The 13,630-nt window shown below is 35.7% G+C and overlaps 1 protein-coding gene across 1 annotated transcript in view; it reads left to right on the forward strand.

Annotated features, from left to right (window-relative positions):
- IL1RAPL1 (interleukin 1 receptor accessory protein like 1) overlaps positions 1-13,630 on the forward strand; it is a 1,130,590-nt gene that overhangs the window by 604,023 nt on the left and 512,937 nt on the right. The gene's annotated exons all lie outside the window — the stretch shown is intronic.

The following is a 13,630-nucleotide window of genomic DNA, read 5'->3' on the forward strand; positions in this document are numbered from 1 at the left end:
ACATAACACATTAGTGGTTAAAAATCTCAGTTTCAGCATTTAGCCTGTCACAGACGGTGTATCACACCCTGCATGAGTGTTGTGGATGGCGTCAAACTATAGAACATTTGCAAAGCAGGGCATAGGCATATACCAGGTGTATTTAAATTTATTTCTTTGTCTCTCTGTATTTTGGTTTATTAAGAGAAATAAAGCCAAATCTAAAGCAGTGGATTCTCCATTTGGAGAAAGTCTCATAATCACCTACTGTCTTTTTCAAATCGAAATTTGACTTCGCCTCTGAAATTCTCATCTGCCACTCTTACTCCTCTATCATAAAGTTTGTATCTCCCCGTCACCATTAACCTGAAAGAATTACTTTTACACAGAGTCATGGCTATAGATGTGTTAGGATGTTGAAATAGTTCAAAGCCACGTGGAAGTTAAACATAACTCTATTTTTTAAACACTGACACTATATAAGTTAGGGTTAATTTTGGAAAATATAAATGAATGCAAGTAAAGTTGTGCTTGGGAAAAATGTCCATTGAATTATAAAAGAACAAATGTATCATTCTTTTGCCAACTCTTGTTCTTTCCCTTAAAAAAGGAAATCTAATCTTTTTACATTCAAACATAACTCTTAATAGAAGTAAGGTTTTTGTAGGGGCATGATGAAGAATTGCTATACTAGTATAGTTAGAGAGTACTGTTTGGATGGGCTCTTCTTACTTGACTAATAGTAATATGATTCAATTTCACATCTGCTGCATTTCTTTAAAAATCATTATTTCTGGTTGTTCATGCATGTGTAGAGGTGATTCTTCAAGACAGGCAAATGTACATCCTCATTTTTCTGAGATTAGAATTGAGCTGAATGTCCATAGTCTAACACTTAATTTCGTTATTTATTGTTGATGGGAAAATAATGATGTGTTGACGTTAGTAATCTGAGTTTCTAAAGCACTGAAGTTGCAGTTCTTTGATGTGTTCAAATATATACTGGGATCCAATACTCTGAGAAATTGCACTAAAATGTCCCTAAATTCATAGTTGCAGTAATCAGTGAAGGTCAAAACATTTCAAAAACAATGACATTTGCCGTATGTTCAGGTGCCTACAATTTTAATGGAAGGTGAAACTGAAAGACAAACACCTTAAAATTTTGTATGTCAAGTGATGTTCTAAGGAAAGTGATAAACTGCAGGAAAAGATACTTTGGTCACTACAATTCAAATATTCGAAATGATTTGATGCTAGTGTTGATAAGGCTCCCTTTTCCAGTTTGGAAAGCGAGCATTATAAACAGCGGTTTGAACAGGATGGCTTGGTGTTGACGTGAAGGGAGCTCAGGGCTGTAGTTGAGTCACTGACATTTTGGCCCATTGTTAGCTATCGGGCCACAAAACCATCACCATTAGTTTTTAAATAATCTACTTACAAAGAATTTTAGACGTTTGGAAATATTAGCTGCTACTCAAAGGTTCTAGTCTTTCTGATAGGTGTTCTGGGTATTAACTTATCAATGAAAAGGTTTAACAAGCCTTTTCATGTACAGTTAATTTGCATTTACACCTAAATATAGACAATTAAATGGTGTAAATAATGGAAATGCCTGAGATTACTGTCTGGGTAACACACAAGAGCTTTCATACTCCCTTCTGTAATAAAGAGCTATTTTGGATAGAATAATACCACATAATTCTTTGTTCTGTAGTACCTGGTTTTTTTACTCCGTTTTCTTCTTGAATGTTAATTTTATTTTTACACAAAAAAGTGAATGAAGGAGAGCTGTGTAACCCTTTATTTCTTTTTCTTTATTGCCATTTAGAAGAATAAGTTTACTTCTAAAAAATAAAATGTTCCTGTACTGTTGACTCCCAATTTTTTAATCCCTCTCTTCCGAGTTATTCCCTTCTAATAGTTTCATATGCAGAGCTCACCGGTGCACTTGTAAGCATTTTAATGCCCCCTAACTGGTATCATACTAAGTTGTTTAGCTCCCTAATTTTGGACTAAAGTTTTATTTTGTAGATTCAGATTTTTTTGCAAGAAATGATGTAGCGATACCATGAATCCTTTAGCCAGTTCTTCTTGGTGGTATCATTTTTGCAAAACTATAGTACAAACTTACAACAGGATATTGACAATGATACATTCAAGACACAGAAAAATGTCATCACCTCAAGGATCCCTTCTATTGTCCACGTCCGCCTCCCCACCCCAATCTCAAACCCCTGGCAACCAATAATCTGTTCTCTGTATCGATTTTTTTTTCAATTCAAGAATGCTGTATGAATGGAATCCTACAGCATATAACCTTTTGGAATTGGATTTTTCATTCAACATAATTCCTTTGCAATCCATCCTAGGTCGTTGTACATGTCTGTAGTTTGTTCTTATTTACTGTTAAGTAGTGTTCCATGGTATGGACATTACTACAGTGTTTATTTACTCTTTGAAGGACATCTGTATTGTTTCCAGGTTTTGGTATTGAAAATAAATCTTCTATGAATATTCATGTAAATTTTTAGTGAACGTGAGTTTTCATTTATCTGGGATAAATGCCCTAGAATGAATTTGAGTTTATAGTAGCTGCATGTCTAGTCATATATGAAATTGCCTGTTCTCCAGAGAGGCTATACCATTCCACATTCCCACCTGCAGTATGTGAGTAACCCAGTTTCTCCACATCTTTGCAGCATTTGATACGGTTACTGTTTTTCATTGTAACCATTGGTGTATCATGTTATCTCATTGTATTTTCAATTTGCATATCCCTAATGGCTAATACTGGAGTTTTGTGTGCTGATTTACCTTTCTATACTTCTCAGTGAAATGTCTGTTTTTGTCTTCTGCCCATTTTATAACTGGATGATTTGTGTTCTTACTGTCTTGGTTAGTGTAGCTATATAGTAGGACTAAATGTCAGTTAGAGTGAGCCCTCCCACTTTATCCTTCTTTTTCAAGATTCTTTTAGCAGTTCTAGGGCCTGTTCCTCTCCATATAAGTTTTCATGTAAGCTTCTCCATTTATTTAGGATTTCTTTCTTTGACTTCTTCATCAGTATTTTGTAGTTCTCAGCATACAAATCAGGTGCACATTTTGTGAAATTTATCCATAAATATTTCATTTTCTTTGGTGTGTTTGTAAATGGTAGTATCTTTTGAATTTCATTTCCAACGTGTACATTGTTAGTATTATTAGAAGTGTGATTAGTATTTGTGTGTTAATTTTTTTCTAAAATTTTTTTCAAATGATGTATATGTACATATGTAATGTGTTTTATCTAGTATCTAGTTCCTTTGTCCAAATTTTGATTTTTCTCTTTAGAGACTAAATAATTTTTCTTTCTCATTGAAAGTACACATTAAGCAAGAGGTACTCAGTTAAATCCATTTAGTCAGTCACCCATGTAAGAAACAGCTACTGGTCATTAAGTATTATACTAATACTAGGATTACAAAGACTTAAGAAAACACTTTTTTGCCTTCAAGTCATTTGCATAAGAGAAAATAAGTGTGCGATAAATTGTTAGAGATACTGTGATCACAGTTTAAAATACAATGGGGTTCTGCCAAGATGAAGTAGCTGCATTCCTCCGAGTCCTCCCCCTTACAACTGGAAAGGCTGAATATAATACAACAGACAAGCATAGCAAGTGTTGAAAGGCAGAAAAGAAGGATTTGTCCAAGGACCTCGGGACTTGAGGAATGGCATGACCACAGTGCTCCAATTGCCCTGCCAGATGATGTTGGCGGGGCCTTGCCTGGCAGAAGCAGACAGCAGTAATATGATGCCCATGCTGTGGTAGAATCAGCACACATGAGTCAGGGTCTGATCTTCCAACCTTCACCCAGAGGATCTAGGCAGGAATTATATTCCCCTGCAAGACAAGTGTCAGTGAGGCCTAGTAGCCACCTGAGCCTCTACACCCACCTGGCAGCAACGAGAATCTATGAGGCACTGTGAGGCAGAGCCAGTCACTGCAAGGCTTCACTCCTCCGCTTCCCCAGTATCATTGAGGCTCAGTGGGGACCAAAGCTTCCACCTTCAACAAAGCAGGACTAGGTGGTGGGAGGTAGAGCTAGTTGGCATCCAGTTTCCCACCTTCCCTCCCCTGGTGTCAGTGAGGCCCAGTTGGGAGTGAGCTTACTCCCTGGGTGGAGGCAACAAGACAATGTGTGTCAACACCACACTTTCACCAGAAAGATGTCAGCATGGCTGAGGAGGAGGCTAACCTTACATATCCATTCTGCCCTCATGTTACATTTCAACTGGAGGATTGCCTGCATTAAAAAAAAAAAAAGATTAAATAGGATCCAAATTCTAGTATCTAAAATGTTCAGGATACAGTAAAAAAAATTACTCAGTGGTCTTACCATGAGTCAGGAAATTTGCAAGATTAATGAGAAAAGACAGTCAACAGATACCAACACTGAGATGCATCTGAAAAGGATTTGAAAGCAGCCATCATAAAAATACTTCAGCAAGTAACTACAAAATCTCCTGAAACAGATAGAAAAAAATGGAAAATCTCAGCAAAGAAATGTAAGTTATAACAGACAAACATATGGAAATTATGGAACTGAAAAATATAATTACCAAAATAAAAACTCATTGGGAGGGGTTAATAGTAGAGTGAAGGTGATGAAAGATAGTTTGAGTTCTTTGCTACTCTATTAAATTTTTACTTGCAAGGGCCAAAGAACAAATTGCCAGATCTGGATCTCTCTTCATTTTATCACTCATCTTTACCACTCTATTCTTAGGTCTCTGACAGATAACTTAGTAAATTTCCTTGCAATCCCTTTCTTTGAATTTTCCTAAAATCCTAGTCTTTACCAGAATTTTGTTATCAACTCTTTCCCTTTATCCTTCTCCATGAGTTGCTCTCAGCTTTGGCTGCGTATTTGAATTAACTTGGGAGCTTTTAAAAATTACTGATGCCTGTCCACCACCTCATATCAGTTAAAAATCCAGATAACAGATGATTCTACTGTGCAGTCAGCTTGTGAATCACTGCTCCCTGATCTGTCTTATTTATTACAGTAGCTTCACTTAATAAGTATTTATTAATGACTCAAAAATAATTCCAGAAATTTTCACAAGCACCAGAAGTATATTTTCAGTTTCCTGATAGTTCCGTTTTCCTATTTGTCCAAGAGACATACTGACTTCAACATGTACCAGAATCTATTCTGATGCCTACCTCAGCAAAGCTATCTCATCCTGAGATGTTCCCTTCTTTTTGATGAATAGAATCACTATCATTCCAGTAAGACTAGCTAGAAAATTATCATTTATCATTGTTTCCTTAATGTCCTTTACCTTGCCTTAATTGATACTAAGACCTGCCCAATCTATCTTAGAAATGTCTTTTAAATTTATTCTTTGTTGCTCTTGTCAATTTCCACTCTCCAGGTGAGTGCAGTGTCCTCTTAAGTGGTTTCTCTGCCTCCAGGTTTTTCCCATTTTAGTTAGTATTTGACAGCACTGTGGAATTATATGTCCACAATAAAGATATTATTTCATTTCTCTACCTAAAAGTCTTTAACGGATCCTATTACCCATCAAAATGAAGTCCAAGGACTTTGGCATACATGTCCCTTTACAACCCAGCTTTACCTTTCAGTTTAGACACATCTTGGGTGTTTGTCTCCATAGGCACTTTGTGCTATGTTCTCACCATCCTGCCTGCTGTTTGCAGATTAAAGTATGAGTTTTCCCTACTCTTTTTATTCCTTCATCTGAAATTCCATTTTTTTCACTGCCTATCTAAATAATACACAGGTATTTCTTGAAGAAGATCCACTATATGTTTATCATCTTTCTACTTTTCCCAGATTGCTCCAAAGATATTTCGGTTATCTATTGTGGGGGAAAACACCCCCCCTCCCAAATAAAGTGTTTTAAAATAGCAGCGGATTTATTTACACATGATTCTACAGTATGGGCTGAACTTACCTGGCTGGTTCTTCTGCTGATTTTAGCCATAGTCACAGGCTGGAATCAACTAGGATGCAAGGTTGTCTGAGCCTGTTTCTCTGCATGAATTCTCGGGGTCTCCCTTTCTCTGTGTGGTCTTTTCAACTGTCTCTCCAGCAGGATAGCCATACTTTTTATATGGCAACTCAGAATGTTTGGCTACTTGTCAACCATCAAGTTGCATCATGCTTTCTAACATCCCATTAGCCAAGTCTAGAGCTAATGGATTCAAGATTTTACAAGAGCTTGAATACCACATGGTGTGGTTCATTGATGGGACCATTAAAATAACAGCAAAACAGACTCTGCTCTTTGGTTGCTAGTAATTCATGCCCTTCTCCCATGCAAAGTACACTCACTGCATTCCTAAGATCCCTGAGGTCTTATCATGGCATCAAGATGAGGCTAGAAGTTCAGGATCTCATTATGCAGATGTAAAAGAGGCTCTTTATGCTTAGTTCCTGGAATACAATTGCTTAGAAGTGGCTCCTCTGGATCCAGAGTTCTGTGAGCTAAAAAGACTTGTTATCTTACCCTTACACACCCAGCATACTGTGGTCAGACAAGGATAATATAGCTAAACTAAATAATCCCATTTGAAATATGTGGGAGATGCAGAGTAGTCACTGGCCCTTAGTAATTCTAAGGTCTGGCTGGGCACGCCAGTGTTTTGATTAGGGCCCAGTTCTGCTTAGTGATAGTGATTCTCTGTGGCTCTTGGGTCTATCCTCTTCTTTTCCGGGGAAAGTTAAGGGCCCAGAGGCCTCTTTTTAATTTGAATTTTAGCAACAAGCTAGTTTGATTCCTTAAAATGCTCTGAGCCTTTTATGTATTAAATTATAATCCATTCCTTTAAGCAGAGGCCACACCCACAAATATCTTTAAGACAGATACCTCTCTACTTTCAAGTCAGCCTGCTGGAAGACAATGCACCAGATTCCTTTTTTTGTTTTTGTTTTTGTTTTGACAAAAGTTTATTTCAGTTTTCGAAGCACTGCCAAGGTGTCTGTGCTGGTTTCCTCTGGAAAATCATGCTTGAAACTCTCAGGCAGATGAATATGTCTTTTTTTCCCCACCAGATTCTTAGATACCCCTTTGCTTAGGTAGTCTTAGGGTATGCTTCCTACATCCTCATAGCTAAGTATCTTAGGGTTTTCCTCGAAGACCTTTGAAGCAAACTTCTTTCGATAAAAGAGTATGCATTGTATCCCAAATTTATTTTCACTGGTAAGATTTCCCCTCAGAATCAATGTGAGATAGTGTTTTCATTGGGAATGCACCCACAAAATAGTTACTGAATAAAATAATTCCTGATTGGTGTTAGTGTTCTAAGAATGTCTTGTGGAAAACACTGGGATAGCCAAAATGACACCATTTTCTGATTGCTATCATTTTCTATGAGAAAATAAAATAAATCAATTTCTTATGACATCTCTTGTCTGAAACTAACAGCAGTTATGAACTGCTTATCCTCCATCATGACTTTTGCTCTTCCAGAACACTGTTTCACTGTCTCCTTGCAATATACCCTCACTATCACCAGGTGGAAGTAAACAGTAATAATATGTTAGGCCTAAAAGACCCACAAGTACCATCTATAAGTGTAGTAGAAATAATTTGTCATTAATTTTAATCTGTATTTTATATATGTGAATGTAATTTTAGTATTTATTATTATTGTATGTGATTATTGCTTAAAAATCAAGTCATTCTTGGATCAAAGGATAAATAATGTCAGCATCGTTTTAGAAAGTCTTAGACATTTATGCCCCAAGGAGTCTTCATTTGTTCAGGGAAAATGCCCTATGAATGTTTTATATCCTAGCCAGAAATCTTAATGATCATATACATAGGTGTTTCAAAGACCTAAAGTAGTTTCACAGTTTTAGACTCCTAATTGTTAAACTACCTCTCTTAATTGAAACCAGAGTGTACCTTTGAGAGTATCAACTGTAATTTATAGGTTATAAAAATGTAATTAAACCTACATAAGGTAGTCCTTTAAAAAATCCATATACAATTCAAAGTCTTTAAAACAAGGTTTCAAGTCCTGATGCAGTGTCTTTATGAAAGATAAATTGAAAATGTAAAACTGCATATCAGGTACTCTTTGTATAATTTTTTGGTGGGAACGTGTTTCTTGCCATAATAGGCTTTAAAGAGAATTTCCAGTTGCATACTTCTGATAATGCTTGGTGAACATGCTGAAGTGGTAGATCAACCTAGAACACATACTAAAGTTTACCCTTCTTTCCATTGTCTGAGACATGAAGGCATTTTCTAAAGGATCCAGCTATTTTTGTCTCAGGCAATGATTAACCAGATGGATGTCTTTCTGAGTGCTTTCTTTTCAGAAACAACAAACCCAACTGTTGGAAGTGAAAGCCTAGAGCTGTGTGAATTGTCTATTCAGTTTACTGACTTATTTTATCATCCTGCAAATACATGTCTTTAACGTAACAACCATTTTTTAATACTAATAAGTAGAGGAAATAAATTCTGCTCAAGTGATGATGGGGTAGTTTCTTAGATCGCTGGATTAAGAAAAGGTTTGTCTTATCTTTCCAAGTCCTATAAGAGAGAAAACATTGAAAACTCTTTGAAATCAATAGTATCATATGCAGGGAAGAGAGACATCAATTTTCTCCAAAAAGTGTCAAACTAATACGGAATAGGTAGGCTACTGAAAAAAAGAAATATTTGTAAAACAATTAGGTACATAAAGTTTAATTCTGAGTTCTTATGTATCCTTTTTTTTTCCATTTTAGGTAAAATGAATCACTATGAGCCCTTTTCAGTCATGGCTGTAACATGTATATTTATAATATTTCACAAACACTGAAGATCTATAATATGACATAATTGGTAATTACTGTGAGGAAGTTTTTAAATTGCAAACAATAATATCTGTGCCATGCATCGAGACCACTGACATTTCAGCAAGACTATTGGTATTTATACTATTGTACTGTCATTATTATTCTTCATTTGTAAAAAAAAATTTCTCAGAAAAAAAGCTAACTGCTAATGTTGGCACAGTAAACAAAGATTAAGAGAACAGGCCCAATAAAGTAACAGCAGCTGATCAACAAAGTTTAAGATAAGTGAAAAAGTTGAATGTGAAGCTATAATTATACAAGGCTCTTTCTAAGTCTAAATTTATATGCAATTCCCAAGTAAAAAAAAAAAAAATAGGAAAAGTAACCTCAATGGATATAGAGAAGACCTTAAAGGAACTGATGTTCTTAGAAGGGCCTGTGATTTGAAGACTAGGACAAGAAAAATTAAATAATGATCTACAACAAGAGTTGGTAAACTTTCTATGAAGAGCCAGATGGTAAAAATTTTAGGATTAGCAAAGCCATATAGTCTCTATGGCAACCATTCAACTCTGCGGTTGTAGCGGGACAGAGCCACAGACAATAATAAAGCAATGGGCGCACAGGTGCGCCAGTAAAACTTTATTTGCCGAAGTTTGTTGACCCCCTGATCTAGAAGATGCCTTGCAAACTGCAAATATTTAAGCCAGCAGTAGAAACTGCTTTTGCTATTAACAGAAAAAAAAAGTCTATTCCTGATAGAGTGACTAGATCAGTTTTGTTGGAAAATGGGGTTTTGTGGATGATGGTGAGAGGGAGGGCTGTAAAGAATGGTAATACAGATGCTAAGACATAAATGGCAGATAAGTATAAAGCAAGGGATAGAAATCTAAAGCAGTTTTCCTGGAACTATCTTGCAGCAAGTGTATGAATGTTTATGGAAATTGAAACATGGAAAACAGGCAAGGAGTTTTTGCAATGATTAGGGCTTGAAGTGATGGGGACTGTGGTTAGAGTATTAATGGTAGGAATAGCAAGGAAAAAAAGATTCAAGATCGCTTTGGAAGTTAAAAATACATTAGAGATGGTGCTTGATTGGTTATTGAGAGCCTGATTGAATGTTGCTATGGGAAACAAATAAAAGGAAAAAATAGTAAAAGTCACATATTAATGCTTTTCTTGTATAAACCTAAACTTTTTACCAAAAATTATCAGAGTCTTGAGAAATCAAATTGTCTTGACTTTAAGCTGTTACTCTAGGAAACCCTTAAATAGAATTACCCATCATTACTCCTTTACACAGCATTTGACTAAATAAAGAAAGAAGTCTGGGGTTCTTTCTAGGTTCTATAATAGTCTACTTGTTATTCTTTTTAAAAAATTAGCTGAAGTCCATACTGTATTCAAATTTCTTTTCCTTTAGACCATCAGCTTCTTAAGGGCAGAGATGTAACATCTTGTTCATTTTTGCATCTCTTATTATACATACATTACCATTGAGATCTGAGCAAAGAAAAATGTTTTATTCAGTTGTCAAGTTTGGGGACAGGCTATTGTGCATAACAAGAATCTTAAAAGTAATAGTGCCTTACCATAGATCGCACAATCCCACTCCCAGGCATATATCCAGAGGGAACTCTAATTAAAAAAGATATATACACCCCAGCGTTCATAGCAGCGCTATATACAATAGCCAAGACATGGAAACAACCTAAATGTCCATCAATGGATGACTGGATAAAGAAGTTGTGGTATATGTACACAATGGAATACTTTTCAGTCATAAAATATAATAAAATAATGCCATTTGCAGCAACATGGATGGACCTAGAGATCGTCATTCTGAATGAAGTCAGCCAGAAAGAGAAGAAAAATACCATATGATATCATTCATATGTGGAATCTAAAAAAAAAAGAAGACACAAATGAACTTATCTACAAAACATAAACAGACTCACGGACACAGTAAACAAACATGGTTACCAGGAAAGGGATAAATTGGGAGTTTGAGGTTTGCAGATACTAACTACTATATATAAAATAGATAAACAACAAGTTTCTTCTGTATAGCACAGGGAACTATATTCAATATCTTGTAGTAACTTATAATGAAAAAAATATGAAAATGAATATATGTATGTATATGTATGGCTGACACATTATGCTGTACACCAGAAATTGACACATTATAAACTGACTATATTTCAATTTAAAAAATGAGTCATATGCCTTACACAAGAGAAGCTTTTTGCTCCAAGAAAAGTCCAGATGAAGGCAGTTCAGAGCTTGTATGATATCAGCCTAATTATCAATTGTCTAAGCCTCAGGTTTGTTCTCTATCCCCACTCTTTTGTCCCTGGGGTATGGTCCCCAACTTTATTTTCCAAGATAAAGCTCTATCCACCATATCCATGTTATTATAAGCAGCAATACATAAAGAAAGGAACAAAGAACATGGTCCTTTCCATTTTGAAGAACAAATCCCAGAGATTAAATATGTCACTTCTCCTTACATCTCATTGGTCAAAACTTCTTCGTGTAATTGCATCAAACTGTAGTGGTGGCTGGGATATGTAGTTTTTATGATTAGTACCCATATGCTTGATAATAATATAAGTGGTTTATTATTGAGGATTTTAAACTCATTTTTCTAGAAGAAAAGCCCAAGGCAGGGATTCTTGTGCAAGTGATCTGGAGGGAGCCAGGAAACGATGTATTTTCAGAAGTCTAGACTCAGTCTGATCCCACAGGGAGCCATGGAACATATTGCACCACAGAGTGTATCCTGCCTTGAAGCAAGGGGACAGGGTCTGACTGCGTGTACACCTCTACCCAGGTGGCTCTTGTCATGCTAATACAATACTCTAGGAAAGGGTACCGGTGTAAGCTTTCACCAGTCAGTGCTCACAGCAGCTGAGGTATGGGTACCACAGCTGGTGAGGAAATTCTGAGTGGGATACTAAAGTTATCTGTTATATTGAGGAAGAAGGGGAAACAGATATTGAGGGGAAATCAGTAGCCATTTTTGGCACAGCCAAGAAGCATCCCTCCACATATCCTGAAATGACTCAATATACTATTTTTGTTTTGCACATGGTAAACTCTCTATCCATATTTGCTGAATGAGTAATGCATATTCTTGAACAACTTTCTCTTTTTTTAATTTCCGCAGTCTGCCTTCTTCTGAAAGGATTAAGAAATATTAGTATTTGCAGTACCTACCCCTAACACATACATGTGCATCCTGCTCTCAGTAGCTACTCCCTCTGATCTGATAAGTCACACTCACAAGCAATTATAGAGCTACCTCATCAACATTCCTGAAGAAAAATAGGTTGGCCAAATCCCTGCTCTTTCATCTATTTGTAATTCTGGTTCCCAGAACATTTCTCACTACTCAGGAAACAGACAACCAACTTACTCTGATTAGGATGCATACAAACTTCTTATATTCGTCATCCCTTAATCTTAGTTGAAGGATCAGTAAAACTTTTCACATCAGTTGCTGTGGCCTTGATTTATGCAGGTTTTACAGTGGTGTCTGGCTTTCAGGCAGGTCTCCGCAACTGTTTCATGATCTAGAATCTGAGACTATAAAACAAAAACTTAAAAGAAGGCATTGAATAGGCATTTAACTGATTTCATTATATCTCACAATTACAGATCTGGAACGATCCATTTTCTCCCACGAAGGTTATAAAAGACAATCCTGTAAAAGAGTCAGAGTTTTGGAGTGAATGAGTAGCATTTGAAGTATGATCCAGAGGTTTCAGGAAAATGTCTTGTATTGTCCTAAAAGCAAAAAAGAAAAAATAAAAAGAAATGAAAACACCATTTTAAAGCAGTATCACATCATTAATTACCCTTCATATTATAGAAAAGTGACTTAAGCAAGATCGTTTATTCTCTCATAGAAAGCAGCTATAAAATAGGCATTCCTGAACGTGTATGATAGTTTCAAGGTTTGTCAAAGCCAGGCTGCAATGCTTAGCATGTGGCTTCCATTCACAAGATCACTCCACGGTCCTAGTGCAGCAGAAGGACTGAGTTTTAAATAGTATTTAATTTTAAATAGCCACATGTGGATGTTAGCCTTTGTTTTGAAATGGTAACATCAATTATTGGCTCTTTCCTATAATATGTTTATACTATACATTTCCATTTAGCTTAGAATCATTTATTGTAGATGTGGAAAGGTTAGATTACAAAACTAATATTTAAAAATCCTGAATATCAAACTGGATCCACTGATTCCATAATCACCAATGCTTATAAAAATTCATTTAAAATATTTTATTTTTAGGTGATGGATATATTAATTATCTTGACATTGGTAATCATTCCACAATGCATAGGTATGTCAGATCATCACATTGTACACTTTAAATGTATACAATTATATTTGGAAATTATTCCCCAATAAAGGGTAAGCAAGATTTTATAATTTACTTATTTTTTTTTGATATTCCAGGGACACTTCTTCTATTTGCTTCAGATAAGTAAGGTTTATACACAATTATTATTTCAATTAATTTTGATGGCATTGTATTTGAAGAATGATTACAGTAATCTGGCAGCAAATTTTCACTCGATTTATCCTTATTTAGAGGCTTAGGCTGTCTTTCTGGTCTTGACACTAAACTAATCCACTAATTTACTAGCCATTAATTTACACTAAAACAAGGATATTATTTCTGTTACTGAAAAAAGTTTTGGAATTGGTTGCATCTAATTTGATATGATTGAATTGTCTGGGAATTTTTGACACTGTATTCATTCTAAATTGAATGACTTTTCTAGTAGATTGTTAAGCATCTGCTCTACAGCAGCCACTGGCCTAGCCA

The sequence above is a fragment of the Vicugna pacos genome, chromosome X (genome assembly GCF_048564905.1).
Source record: "Vicugna pacos chromosome X, VicPac4, whole genome shotgun sequence".
NCBI classification, from domain to species: domain Eukaryota; kingdom Metazoa; phylum Chordata; class Mammalia; order Artiodactyla; family Camelidae; genus Vicugna; species Vicugna pacos.